The sequence below is a fragment of the Bufo gargarizans genome, chromosome 11, assembly GCF_014858855.1.
Source record: "Bufo gargarizans isolate SCDJY-AF-19 chromosome 11, ASM1485885v1, whole genome shotgun sequence".
Taxonomy (NCBI): domain Eukaryota; kingdom Metazoa; phylum Chordata; class Amphibia; order Anura; family Bufonidae; genus Bufo; species Bufo gargarizans.
The window spans coordinates 96,760,135-96,773,297 of record NC_058090.1 but is presented as its reverse complement, the minus strand read 5'-3'; the positions used below and the strand labels follow the sequence as shown (position 1 = coordinate 96,773,297).

The 13,163-nt window shown below is 45.5% G+C and overlaps 1 protein-coding gene across 1 annotated transcript in view; it reads left to right on the top strand.

The window, feature by feature from the left end:
• Positions 1–2,641: 2,641 nt before the first annotated feature.
• LOC122921448 (platelet endothelial aggregation receptor 1-like) overlaps positions 2,642–13,163 on the top strand; it is a 57,918-nt gene continuing 47,396 nt past the window's right edge. The window contains exon 1 of the mRNA XM_044271427.1: positions 2,642–2,837. The gene's annotated coding sequence lies outside the window, so the exon portion shown is untranslated. The remainder of the gene's footprint in view (positions 2,838–13,163) is intronic.

The following is a 13,163-nucleotide window of genomic DNA, read 5'->3' as shown; positions in this document are numbered from 1 at the left end:
TGCTGAGCTGTGTATCTAATCCTATCCTGTGTGATACTGTCTGCTGAGCTGTGTATCTAATCCTATCCTGTGTGATACTGTCTGCTGAGCTGTGTATCTAATCCTATCCTGTGTGATACTGTCTGCTGAGCTGTGTATCTAATCCTATCCTGTGTGATACTGTCTGCTGAGCTGTGTATCTAATCCTCCTGTGTGATACTGTCTGCTGAGCTGTGTATCTAATCCTATCCTGTGTGATACTGTCTGCTGAGCTGTGTATCTAATCCTATCCTGTGTGATACTGTCTGCTGAGCTGTGTATCTAATCCTCCTGTGTGATACTGTCTGCTGAGCTGTGTATCTAATCCTATCCTGTGTGATACTGTCTGCTGAGCTGTGTATCTAATCCTATCCTGTGTGATACTGTCTGCTGAGCTGTGTATCTAATCCTATCCTGTGTGATACTGTCTGCTGAGCTGTGTATCTAATCCTATCCTGTGTGATACTGTCTGCTGAGCTGTGTATCTAATCCTATCCTGTGTGATACTGTCTGCTGAGCTGTGTATCTAATCCTATCCTGTGTGATACTGTCTGCTGAGCTGTGTATCTAATCCTATCCTGTGTGATACTGTCTGCTGAGCTGTGTATCTAATCCTATCCTGTGTGATACTGTCTGCTGAGCTGTGTATCTAATCCTATCCTGTGTGATACTGTCTGCTGAGCTGTGTATCTAATCCTATCCTGTGTGATACTGTCTGCTGAGCTGTGTATCTAATCCTATCCTGTGTGATACTGTCTGCTGAGCTGTGTATCTAATCCTATCCTGTGTGATACTGTCTGCTGAGCTGTGTATCTAATCCTATCCTGTGTGATACTGTCTGCTGAGCTGTGTATCTAATCCTATCCTGTGTGATACTGTCTGCTGAGCTGTGTATCTAATCCTATCCTGTGTGATACTGTCTGCTGAGCTGTGTATCTAATCCTATCCTGTGTGATACTGTCTGCTGAGCTGTGTATCTAATCCTATTGTGTGATACTGTCTGCTGAGCTGTGTATCTAATCCTATCCTGTGTGATACTGTCTGCTGAGCTGTGTATCTAATCCTATCCTGTGTGATACTGGCTGCTGAGCTGTGTATCTAATCCTATCCTGTGTGATACAGTCTGCTGAGCTGTGTATCTAATCCTATCCTGTGTGATACTGTCTGCTGAGCTGTGTATCTAATCCTATCCTGTGTGATACTGTCTGCTGAGCTGTGTATCTAATCCTATCCTGTGTGATACTGACTGCTGAGCTGTGTATCTAATCCTATCCTGTGTGATACTGTCTGATGAGCTGGGTATCTAATCCTATCCTGTGTGATACTGGCTGCTGAGCTGTGTATCTAATCCTATCCTGTGTGATACTGCTGCTGAGCTGTGTATCTAATCCTATCCTGTGTGATACTGTACTGCTGAGCTGTGTATCTAATCCTATCCTGTGTGATACTGTCTGCTGAGCTGTGTATCTAATCCTATCCTGTGTGATACTGTCTGCTGAGCTGTGTATCTATCCTATCCTGTGTGATACTGCCTGCTGAGCTGTGTATCTAATCCTATCCTGTGTGATACTGCTGAGCTGTGTATCTAATCCTATCCTGTGTGATACTGTCTGCTGAGCTGTGTATCTAATCCTATCCTGTGTGATACTGTCTGCTGAGCTGTGTATCTAATCCTATCCTGTGTGATACTGACTGCTGAGCTGTGTATCTAATCCTATCCTGTGTGATACTGTCTGCTGAGCTGTGTATCTAATCCTATCATGTGTGATACTGTCTGCTGAGCCGTTGTATCTAATCCTATCCTGTGTGATACTGTCTGCTGAGCTGTGTATCTAATCCTATCCTGTGTGTACTGTCTGCTGAGCTGTGTATCTAATCCTATCCTGTGTGATACTGTCTGCTGAGCTGTGTATCTAATCCTATCCTGTGTGATACTGTCTGCTGAGCTGTGTATCTAATCCTATCCTGTGTGATACTGTCTGCTGAGCTGTGTATCTAATCCTATCCTGTGTGATACTGTCTGCTGAGCCGTGTATCTAATCCTATCCTGTGTGATACTGTCTGCTGAGCTGTGTATCTAATCCATATCCTGTGTGATACTGTCTGCTGAGCGTGTATCTATCCTATCCTGTTGAACTGCTGTCTGAGCTGTGTATCTAATCCTATCAGGTGTGATACTGTCTGCTGAGCTGTGTATCTAATCCTATCCTGTGTGATACTGTCTGCTGAGCTGTGTACTAATCCTATCCTGTGGTGATACTGTCTGCTGAGCTGTGTATCTAATCCTATCCTGTGTGATACTGTCTGCTGAGCTGTGTATCTAATCCTATCCTGTGTGATACTGTCTGCTGAGCTGTGTATCTAATCCTATCCTGTGTGATACTGTCTGCTGAGCTGTGTATCTAATCCTACCCTGTGTGATACTGTCTGCTGAGCTGTGTATCTAATCCTATCCTGTGTGATACTGTCTGCTGTATCTGAGCCCACCCCTCTACAGACGGCACATTAGGGGTCATGTGATGCACAGTAGTGGAGCCCCTGCTGTATGGACCCGGGGCCCCTCCCACTCCTATGTCCTATTACTCTGTTCCCGGCACTGAACACGTTGGGTCTTCGCATCCTCTGTAGTTTCCTTGTCAAAACTTCCTGTAGATTCTGCTTCCAGCACTTTTCCTGCCCCTCCTCCTCCTCCTCCTCGCCCCAGATAACGCTCTGCCGCAGCCTCTGCCGCCAGTCCTTACTACACGGCCGGAGTATAAGGCGGCCCCCCAGCCCTCCGCCAGGGGACCCCCAGGACCTCCATCATCTGCAGGACACAGGTGAGTACAGGCCGGACCTGCTGTCATCAGTCCAGACCCTCACCCATCTCACCTGTGCTGTCACACACAGGTGTCGTATCAGGTCGGGGGGGGGGTACCTATAGATACTGACCCCCACTCATCTAGTGTCCATGTAATACATTCCAGATGGTAGAGGGGTCTCTCCGTACGTTCCAAGTGGAAGGTGACAGGTAGATCCTGGGAAGAGGAAAGGATCACTGAAGCACAGAGTATTTCAGGAGAGGGAAGGGCTGCTGTGTGTGGTGGGCAGTGACCTGTTAAAGGGAACCTGTCACCGGGATTTTGTGTACAGAGCTGAGGACATGGGCTGCTAGGTGGCCACTAGCACATCCGCAATATCCAGTCCCCATAGCTCTGTGTGCTTTTATTGTGTAAAAAACCCGATTTGATACATATGGAAATTAACCTGAGATCTGTCCCTGACTCATCTCACATACAGGACTCCTCTCAGGTTAATTTGCATATGTATCAAATGGTGTTTTTTTTACACAATAAAAGCACACAGAGCTATGGGGACTGGGTATTGCGGATGTGCTAGTGGCCACCTAGCAACTCATGTCCTCAGCTCTATACAGGTTCCCTTTAAGGACAGAAAATGGAACCCTCCTGGAAAAGTGAAGGAAATGCTTCTGAAAAGTGGGCATTGTTTTTAGGGCATGCTGGCTGGCAGTGTTTATGGGGCACTCTCTCCCACACTGATTATGGGGGCACTCTCTCCGACACTGATTATGGGGGCACTCTCTCCGACACTGATTATGGGGGCACTCCAACTGACTCTATAAATGGGATACATAGACTATCACTGTTTACAATGGAGCTGTTGAACCTTGGCTGACAAAGTTTATGGGGGCACTCTAGTGGCACAGTTTATGAAAGAAGTCTGACGGGCACTGTTTATTGGACACTTTGACACTGTGTATAGGACACTCTGGCTGGCACTGTGTATGTGGCACTCTGGCATTATGTATGGGGCACTCTGGCTGGCACTGTGTACGTGGTACTCTAGCATTATGTATGTGGCACTCTGGCTGGCACTGTGTATGTGGCACTCTGGCTGGCACTGTGTATAGGACACTCTGGCTGGCACTGTGTATGTGGCACTCTGGCATTATGTATGGGGCACTCTGGCTGGCACTGTGTACGTGGTACTCTAGCATTATGTATGGGGCACTCTGGCTGGCACTGTGTATTTGGCACTCTGGAATTATGTATGTGGCACTCTGGCTGGCACTGTGTATGGGGCACTCTGGCTGGCACTGTGTATGGGCCACTCTGGCTGGCACTGTGTATTTGGCACTCTGGAATTATGTATGTGGCACTCTGGCTGGCACTGTGTATGGGGCACTCTGGCTGGCACTGTGTATTTGGCACTCTGGAATTATGTATTGGGCACTCTGGCTGGCACTGTGTATCGGGCACTCTGTCTGACACTGTGTATGGGGAACTCTGGCATTATGTACGGGCACTCTGGCTGGCACTGTGTATGGGGCACTCTGGAATTATGTATGGGGCACTCTGGCTGACACTGTGTATGGGGCACTCTGGCACTATTTATGGGGCACTATGGCACTGTGTATGGGGCACTCTGGCACTATTTATGGGGCACTATGGCACTGTGTATGGGGCACTCTGGCTGGCACTCTGTATGGGGCATTCTGGCTGACACTGTGTATGGGGCACTCTGGCACTATTTATGGGGCACTATGGCACTGTGTATGGGGCACTCTGGCACTATTTATGGGGCACTATGGCACTGTGTATGGGGCACTCTGGCTGGCACTGTGTATGTGGCACTCTTGAATTATGTATGGGGCACTCTGGCTGGCACTGTGTATGTAGCACTCTGGCTGGCACTCTGTATGGGGCATTCTGGCTGGCACTGTGTATGGGGCACTCTGGAATTATGTATGGGGAACTCTGGCTGGCACTGTGTATGGGTCACTCTGGCTGGCACTGTGTATGGGGCACTCTGGCAGTATGTATGTGGCACTCTGGCTGGCACTGTGTATGGGGCACTCTGGCTGGCACTGTGTATGGGGCACTCTGGAATTATGTATGGGGCACTCTGGCTGGCACTGTGTATGTGGCACTCTGGCTGGCACTGTGTATGGGGCACTCTGGCTGGCACTGTGTATGGGGCACTCTAGAATTATGTATGGGGAACTCTGGCTGGCACTGTGTATGTGGCACTCTGGCTGGCACTCTGTATAGGTCACTCTGGCTGGCACTGTGTATGGGGCACTCTGGAACTATGTATGGGGAACTCTGGCTGGCACTCTGTATGGGTCACTCTGGCTGGCACTGTGTATGGGGCACTCTGGCTGGCACTGTGTATGGGGCACTCTGGCTGGCACTGTGTATGGGGCACTCTGGAATTATATAAGGGGCACTCTGGCTGGCACTGTGTATGGGGCACTCTGGCTGGCACTGTGTATGGGGCACTCTGGCATTATGTATGTGGCACTCTGTCTGGCACTGTGTATGGGGCACTCTGGCACTGTGTATGGGGCACGCTGGCATTATGTATGTGGCACTCTGTCTGGCACTGTGTATGGGGCACTCTGGCATTATGTATGGGGCACTCTGGCGCTGTGTATGAGGCACGCTGGCATTATGTATGTGGCACTCTGGCTGGCACTGTGTATGGGGCACTCTGGCATTATGTATGTGGCACTCTGTCTGGCATTGTGTATGGGGCACTCTGTCTGGCATTGTGTATGGGGCACTCTGTCTGGCACTGTGTATGAGGCACTCTGTCTGGCACTGTGTATGAGGCACTCTGTCTGGCTCTGTGAATGGGGCAGTCAGGCATAATGTATGGGGCACTGTGGCTGGCACTATTTATGGGGCACTCTGACTGGCACTGGTAGTCATAACTGTCATTACAGGCAGTATTAGAAGGTCCATGTATCGGAGTGGTTGGTAGGTGAGCGCCACCCGAGGACTTACAGGTTGGACTTACCTCTCCACTCTTTCCTTGTGACTCCCGGGCAGTGTGTGAGGTGACAACCATTAACCACATTCCTGGGGCGCTGCCAGCTGCGCTGAGCGGAAAGGGGGACCAGGGGAGCAGACAAGATGAGGGCATGGGGCGCTGTACCCTGTACCAACCTGGGCAAATGCTTAGAGAGCTATTCCCGATACATCACAGTCACCGATATACTGATATTATGGGGAGGGGACCAGACCTGGCCTTAGTGGTGTGCCCCCTGGGGGTCTCGCGTCTCCTGTGCCGGCTGAAGGGGGCTCCACCGATGTATCGTCTCCCAGTACTAATGGCATAGCAGTACTATACAGACATTGTATAGCTGTCTTATTAGATGAGCTGTATGCATGGAACTGTTACTTGAGCACTGTATGGTGGTATTACTTCAGCACCATTTGATGTTTTTTGGTCACTGTATGGTGGTATTATTTGAACATTGTATGGTGAAATTTGGATATTGTTTGGTGATGTTATTGGAGCACGGTATGGAGGTATTATTTAGTCACTGAGTGGTGGTATTATTTGAGCATTGTGTGGTAATATTATTTAAGCACCGTATGGTGTATTTGTCTACTATATGGTGGTATTAGTCTACTGTACTGGTAGTATTTGAGCAATGTGTGGTGGTCTTATTTGAGCTCTGCATGGTAGCAATATTTGTGTACTGTATGATGGTGGTATTATTACAGCACTGTATGATGGTGGTATTATTACAGCACTGTATGGTGGTATTTATGTACAGTATGGTGGCATTTCAGCACAATATGATGGTATTTGAGCACTGTATGGTAATATTATTTGTATACCATGTGATATTATTTGAGCACTACATGGTAGTAATATTTATGAATTGTGTGATAGTATTATTTGAGCACTATATGGTGGTCTTATTTGAGTGCTATATGATGGCATTCTTTGATGACTGTAGGAGTCTTACTTAGCACTGTATGGTATTATTATCTGAAGACTGTATAGTATACTATTTAATGGTATTATTTGAGCACAGTATGGTAGTATTTTTTGTGTACTGTATAATAGTATTTAAGCACTGCATGGCAGTATTTGTGTACTGTATGATAGAAGTATTTGAGCACTGTATGATAGTATTTTTTGAGCACTGAATAATAGTATTATTTGAGCACTGTATGGTAGTATTTGAGCACTGTATGGTAGTATTTTTTGTGTACTGTATAATAGTATTTAAGCACTGCATGGCAGTATTTGTGTACTGTATGATAGAAGTATTTGAGCACTGTATGATAGTATTTTTTGAGCACTGAATAATAGTATTATTTGAGCACTGTATGGTAGTATTTGAGCACTGTATGATAGAATTATTTGAACACTGATGATAGTATTATTAGAGCACAGAATGATGGTAATATTTGAGCACTGTATGATGGTATTATTTCAGCACAGTATGGTAGTATTATTAGAGCACAGAATGATGGTAATATTTGAGCACTGTATGATGGTATTATTTCAGCACAGTATGGTAGTATTATTTGAGCACTGTATGATGGTATTATTTCAGCACAGTATGGTAGTATTATTTGAGCACTGTATGATGGTATTATTTCAGCACAGTATGGTAGTATTACTTGTATACTGCATGTTGGTAGTATTTCAGCACATTATTGGGGTAATGTATGTGGATAATAATTGACCCTTATATCTCACGGTCCGTCCATGCTTCCAGGGGATCAGGGGGTTTCCTTTCATTGTATGGGGAGGTGCAGACCACAGGACACACTTTGGCGGTTGGTCCGGCTGTGCATTATAATGGGTGTTTTTACCTTCCTGGGCTAAAAGGGCGTCTTTTATTGAAACGGACATGTTTTAGGAAACCACCACCTTTTAGAAATCGGCTTGGTCAGGATCGCCTGTAGGCAGTGACATCACACAATTAGGAGAGGAGGAAATTAACAGCGTTCCTGGCTTACGGGCGAGGAATTACTGAGCCAGGGAATGCTGACAAACAGCAGATTACACAGAAGTCACCAGTCACCGTGCTGTGTTACAGCGCCCCCCGCTGAGCACTGGTAGATACACGTCAACATAGAAGGGATAGGGACATTGTAATATCTGGAAAATGCCTTTTCTGAATGAGGTCCTGCTGCAGTCACCCAAGCAAAGGACCTCCACATGCCCTACTGCGGCATATGGGGAGGAGTACAGGGCTGGTTGGAGTACTTCAGCCCTCATTCTAGGTTTGGTAACTTTTTTAGCATGTGGTCCTCACATGGCAGAAAGTTGTATAGCAAGAAGAGGGAAAGCAGTGATTTTATAATACTGCTCCTATGTACAAGAGTATAACTACTATAATACTGCTCCTGTGTACAAGAATATAACTACTATAATACTGCCCCTATGTACAAGAATATAACTACTATAATACTGCTCCTGTGTACAAGAATATAACTACTATAATACTGCCCCTATGTACAAGAATATAACTACTATAATACTGCCTCCTATGTACAAGAATATAACTGCTATAATACTGCCTCCTATGTACAAGAATATAACTACTATAATACTGCTCCCTATGTACAAGAATATAACTACTATAATACTGCTCCTATGTTCAAAAATATAACTACTATAATACTGCTCCTATGTACAAGAATATACCTACTATAATACTACTCCTATGTACAAGAATATAACTACTATAATACTGCTCCCTATGTACAAGAATATAACTACTATAATACTGCTCCTAGGTACAAGAGTATAACTACTATAATACTGCTTCTATGTACAAGAATATAATTACTATAATACTGCTCCTATATACAAGAATATAACTACTATAATACTGCTCCAATATACAAGAATATAACTACTATAATACTGCTCCTATGTACAAGAATATAACTACTATAATACTGCTCCTATGTACAAGAATATAACTACTATAATACTGCTCCTATGTACAAGAATATAACTACTATAATACTGCTCCTATGTACAAGAATATACTACTATAATACTGCCCCTATGTACAAGAATATATCTACTATAATACTGCTCCTATGTACAAGAATATAACTACTATAATATTGATCCTATGTACAAGAATATAACTACTATAATACTGCTCCTATGTACAAGAATATAACTACTATAATACTGCCTCCTATGTACAAGAATATAACTACTATAATACTGATCCTATGTACAAGAATATAACTACTATAATACTGCTCCTATGTACAAGAATATAACTACTATAATACTGCTCCTATGTACAAGAATATAACTACTATAATACTGATCCTATGTACAAGAATATAACTACTATAATACTGCCTTCTATGTACAAGAATATAACTACTATAATACTGCTCCTATGTACAAGAATATAACTACTATAATACTGCTCCTATATACAAGAATATAACTACTATAATACTGCTCCAATATACAAGAATATACCTACTATAATACTGCTCCTATGTACAAGAATATAACTACTATAATACTGCTCCTATGTACAAGAATATAACTACTATAATACTGTTCCTATATACAAGACTATCACTGCTATAATACTGAATGGGACGGCTTGGGTGTTATTACACCTGCTCACTGCTGCACATGCAAGGCGAGAAGGTAAACACTGAATGGGAGGCAGCGCTGGGACGGCACGCGCCTTCTCCTCATACAGCTGATCGGCGGGGGTGCCGGGTGTCGGACCCCAGCCGATCTGATATTGATGACCTATAGGTCATCAATAAATATAACTTGGACAACCCCTTTAAGTCTTCTTCTTATCTTTCCTGGCATCTTCATCCAGATCTTAATGTTCTCATAAAATGAAATTTATTTTGGAAAACCATGACCCCGGTTCCCATCAGCACTTCTCACGTGACGGGCAGCTTTACATTTTTTCCCATAACCCCTCTGACATGATGAAAACAATCTCTGAGAAAGACACGAGATGCGTTTGACCAGGGACAGAAGTGTGACTTTGAGTCATTGAATCTGACAGTGTAAAGTGGAGGACATTGTGGTGACCTCATACAAGGACGCCAGGCCTGACGTGTTCCCACCGTCACCCGCCTGGGCTGTGCCATATCAGCCGACAACAGGAAGTCTGATAATTGTAATCCGCTTAAAGTTTCCATATAACGGTAGCGGGAAACCTCATGTGGTCGATGATGTGAGATCAATGTATGGGAGATATGGTGCACACCTTCAAGGGGCGGGATCTGCGGTGACTGACCCTGAAACGCGTTGTCACATCCCAGGTGCTCATGTCTTAGGGCCGTTTTACACAGGCCAAGGATCGGCGGGTTGGCGGGAACACTCGTTCCCTTTGATTGGCCCACGTAAAGGTCTCAGTGATCACCTGAGATGCAAGCAAACCCGTAATTGGAGGATGTGCTGATGACTATATGCAAACAGAATGGGGGATGAACAATCGTAATAACTATTGTTCATCCCCATCCACTGTATGGGGCCGAGTGAAAGGCTGTTTAATCAAGCGCCAAATGACTTAAATATCATTGATCGGCACTCGTTATCGACCCGGCATCAGTCAGTCCATATAATATTTTGTTTGGGTTCCTACTTCTTGAGAGCTAATCTTCCTTCTGTAACCAGGGCAGGAGGGCACAGCTACCGACAGCCATATTTTTTCTCTTACCTCACCATTTTTTTCGCAACTATCTGCCTTCTTTGCCAACTTTATGACAGCCCTCAAAGACCCTTGGAGGCAGTAGTCTGGACATGGTAGACCTAAGTCAACCAGATGTTCTCCTGAGTCCTTCTGGCTGCCATTTTTATGCTTTGGACCTACTATTTTGTCACAGGGTCACCCAAGCTTCATAGAAAAGCATAGCCCCTGCGCTCTCCTCTCCTAGTGACAACCTCTAGGACAATCAAGCTTCATCCTACTATTGTAGACCTTCATGTGAACTTCAGCCGCTCCCCCCCCCAGTTCCTGCCATGAACTCCATCACCACCAGCAACAACCATCTCCTGGGTTTCTTCCTCCAGACAGACTACGAATTCTTTGAAAGTTTCCATTCCGCATGTGGGCATCTACGCTGGTCCTGCTCAGCATCTGATGACAAGGCCACACAAGGAAATCTTATCTGACATCAGGATGAGAATTCCAACCATGTCTACAATGTCATGGGGGTGCCCCGTGCTCCTGGAAGATACACAGAGAAGTGTGGAATATATGGAACGCCAAAGTTCTTTCAGTTCTTTATTTTAGACACATCGGAGAAGTAAAATAGACATACCCTTTAAGCACAGGTTGAAAATGGCGGCCTCCAGAAGCTGGTGACCACCTCAGCTTTATGTAAAAGTATGTCTCTCATCTATTCTATTCCTTTAACATGGATATTAGACCCTACAGTTTCTGCCGTGTCTTACGGACGGTCTCGCTGTTATAAGGAACAGATGTAGTCCGAGAAGGAAGCGCAAACAGCGAGCCGTCACTTGGCTGATACTGGTCTATCACAGGAGACAATAGCCAGACCACGTCTTCACCCAGTCTTCCAGAAATACAGCGGGGAACAAGAAAATCCATTTACTGCATCCTTTACAAAAAGGAGGGATTAACGCAAAAAAAACTATGGCGCGGCCCATGACAACCAATCAGAATCCAGCATTTATTTGGCGACACAACTGTACACCCAAAGAAGCTGCCACATCGTCTAGGCGTTGTGTGTCTTCAAAAAACAAGGTGGAACCAAAGTTCAGGAAACAGCTGGGGAAGGTTTTTGAGCCTGCACAGCGCAAGATCCTACCTTCTGTTGTGTGTCGTGGACAGGGACATGGCAGAAATAGAGGTGTCCATAGGCCTAGGTGGAGAAAGCAAGCCACCCATTTCTTAGCAGTGACTGTATTTGTGAGTTATAACCTTCCTTCTTCTCCTCAGCTGGGTCATGTGACCAAATAAGAAAGCATTGTATGTGTGGACAGGAAGTCAGCTATGTATTCCTATGGGAGCCTCAATGTCAGTCTCATTGGATAGAATAGATAAGTAACTAACTTCCTGTCCTGTGTCAGTTGGAGAGTACTGGTCACATGACACAGCTGAGGATCAGAAAGGAGGTTATAACTCACAAGTCTCTGGTAAGATTACCTTCACTACAGTTTACATCATGTACCTCTCTAGCAGGTTAGGGAATTTAAATTTTTTGTGGGAGTGCTCCTTTAACTCTGACTGTCCTCTGTACTCCCACAATGCATTGCTCCCCGGAATGTAGCTTTAAAGGGGCTGTCTGGGTATTTAACAATGACCTGTCTTCAGGATAGGTTATCAATATCAGATCAGTGGGGGTCCGACACTCCCACTAATCAGCTGTCCGAGGTGGTCGGCGGACGCCACAGCCTCCTCACAGATTTCTAAGCACAGCGCCGTAAATTGGATAGTGGTCATGCTTGGTATTGCAGCCCAGCCTCATTTATTTGAATGGGGCTGAGCTGCGCCTAGGTCATATGACCAATGAACATGACATCACACGGCCTAGGAGGTGGCCTAAGGATAGGCCCTCAATCAATATGAAAATCTTTAAGCATGAACTCAGGCCCTCAGTGCATGCTGGGAGTTGTAGTCTCAGAACAGCTGGAGAGCCACAAGTTGGTGACCCCTGCTTTACATTTTGAAGGTCTCACCGTAAGACTGCCCTCAGCAACCAATCAGAGACCGGCTTACGTTTCTTAAGCTGCTCTTGATAACAGAAAGCTGAGCTCTGATTGGTTGCTATAGGCAACGGCTTTGAGAAATGAGGCCTGGTTGTTTTGATGTACTATTTCACACCACGAGGTCCAGTACATTAACCCATTAGGACGTGGTGTAGGAAATGAGCTCTGGGTGTAGTCCGCACAGCTTGATGTCAGGGCCGGAGCAGACGTGTGACATCTTAGTCAGCTGAGAGGAATGTCAGGCATGCGGTTCCCTGTTACAGACCCTCACATAACACAGGGAAGACCCCGCCGTAATACACAGTCACTGCCAGCCTGTATACAGAGGGGTCATCAGCATCCAGTGCGCTAATAGCGAAGTATACACACATGGCGGACTGATATGCCATGTATATATAATGAGGCCACCTATAGGCAAGCTCTACACCATCATTAGTAAGAGCGACCCCGACTATCACATGTCATTCACAGTATTAGTCTATTCATATGGCCAGAGGGACCCAGAATAGTGAGTGCAGCTCTGGACCAGCTGTTCCTGAGCTGCGATTACCTGTGGGTGTGGTCGCCTGTGGCTGTGTGTAGCTGCTGCTGCTGCTGCTGCTCCTGAGCGTTTGGAGGAAAATCTATCCACCTGAGGCCGGCTCTCTCCT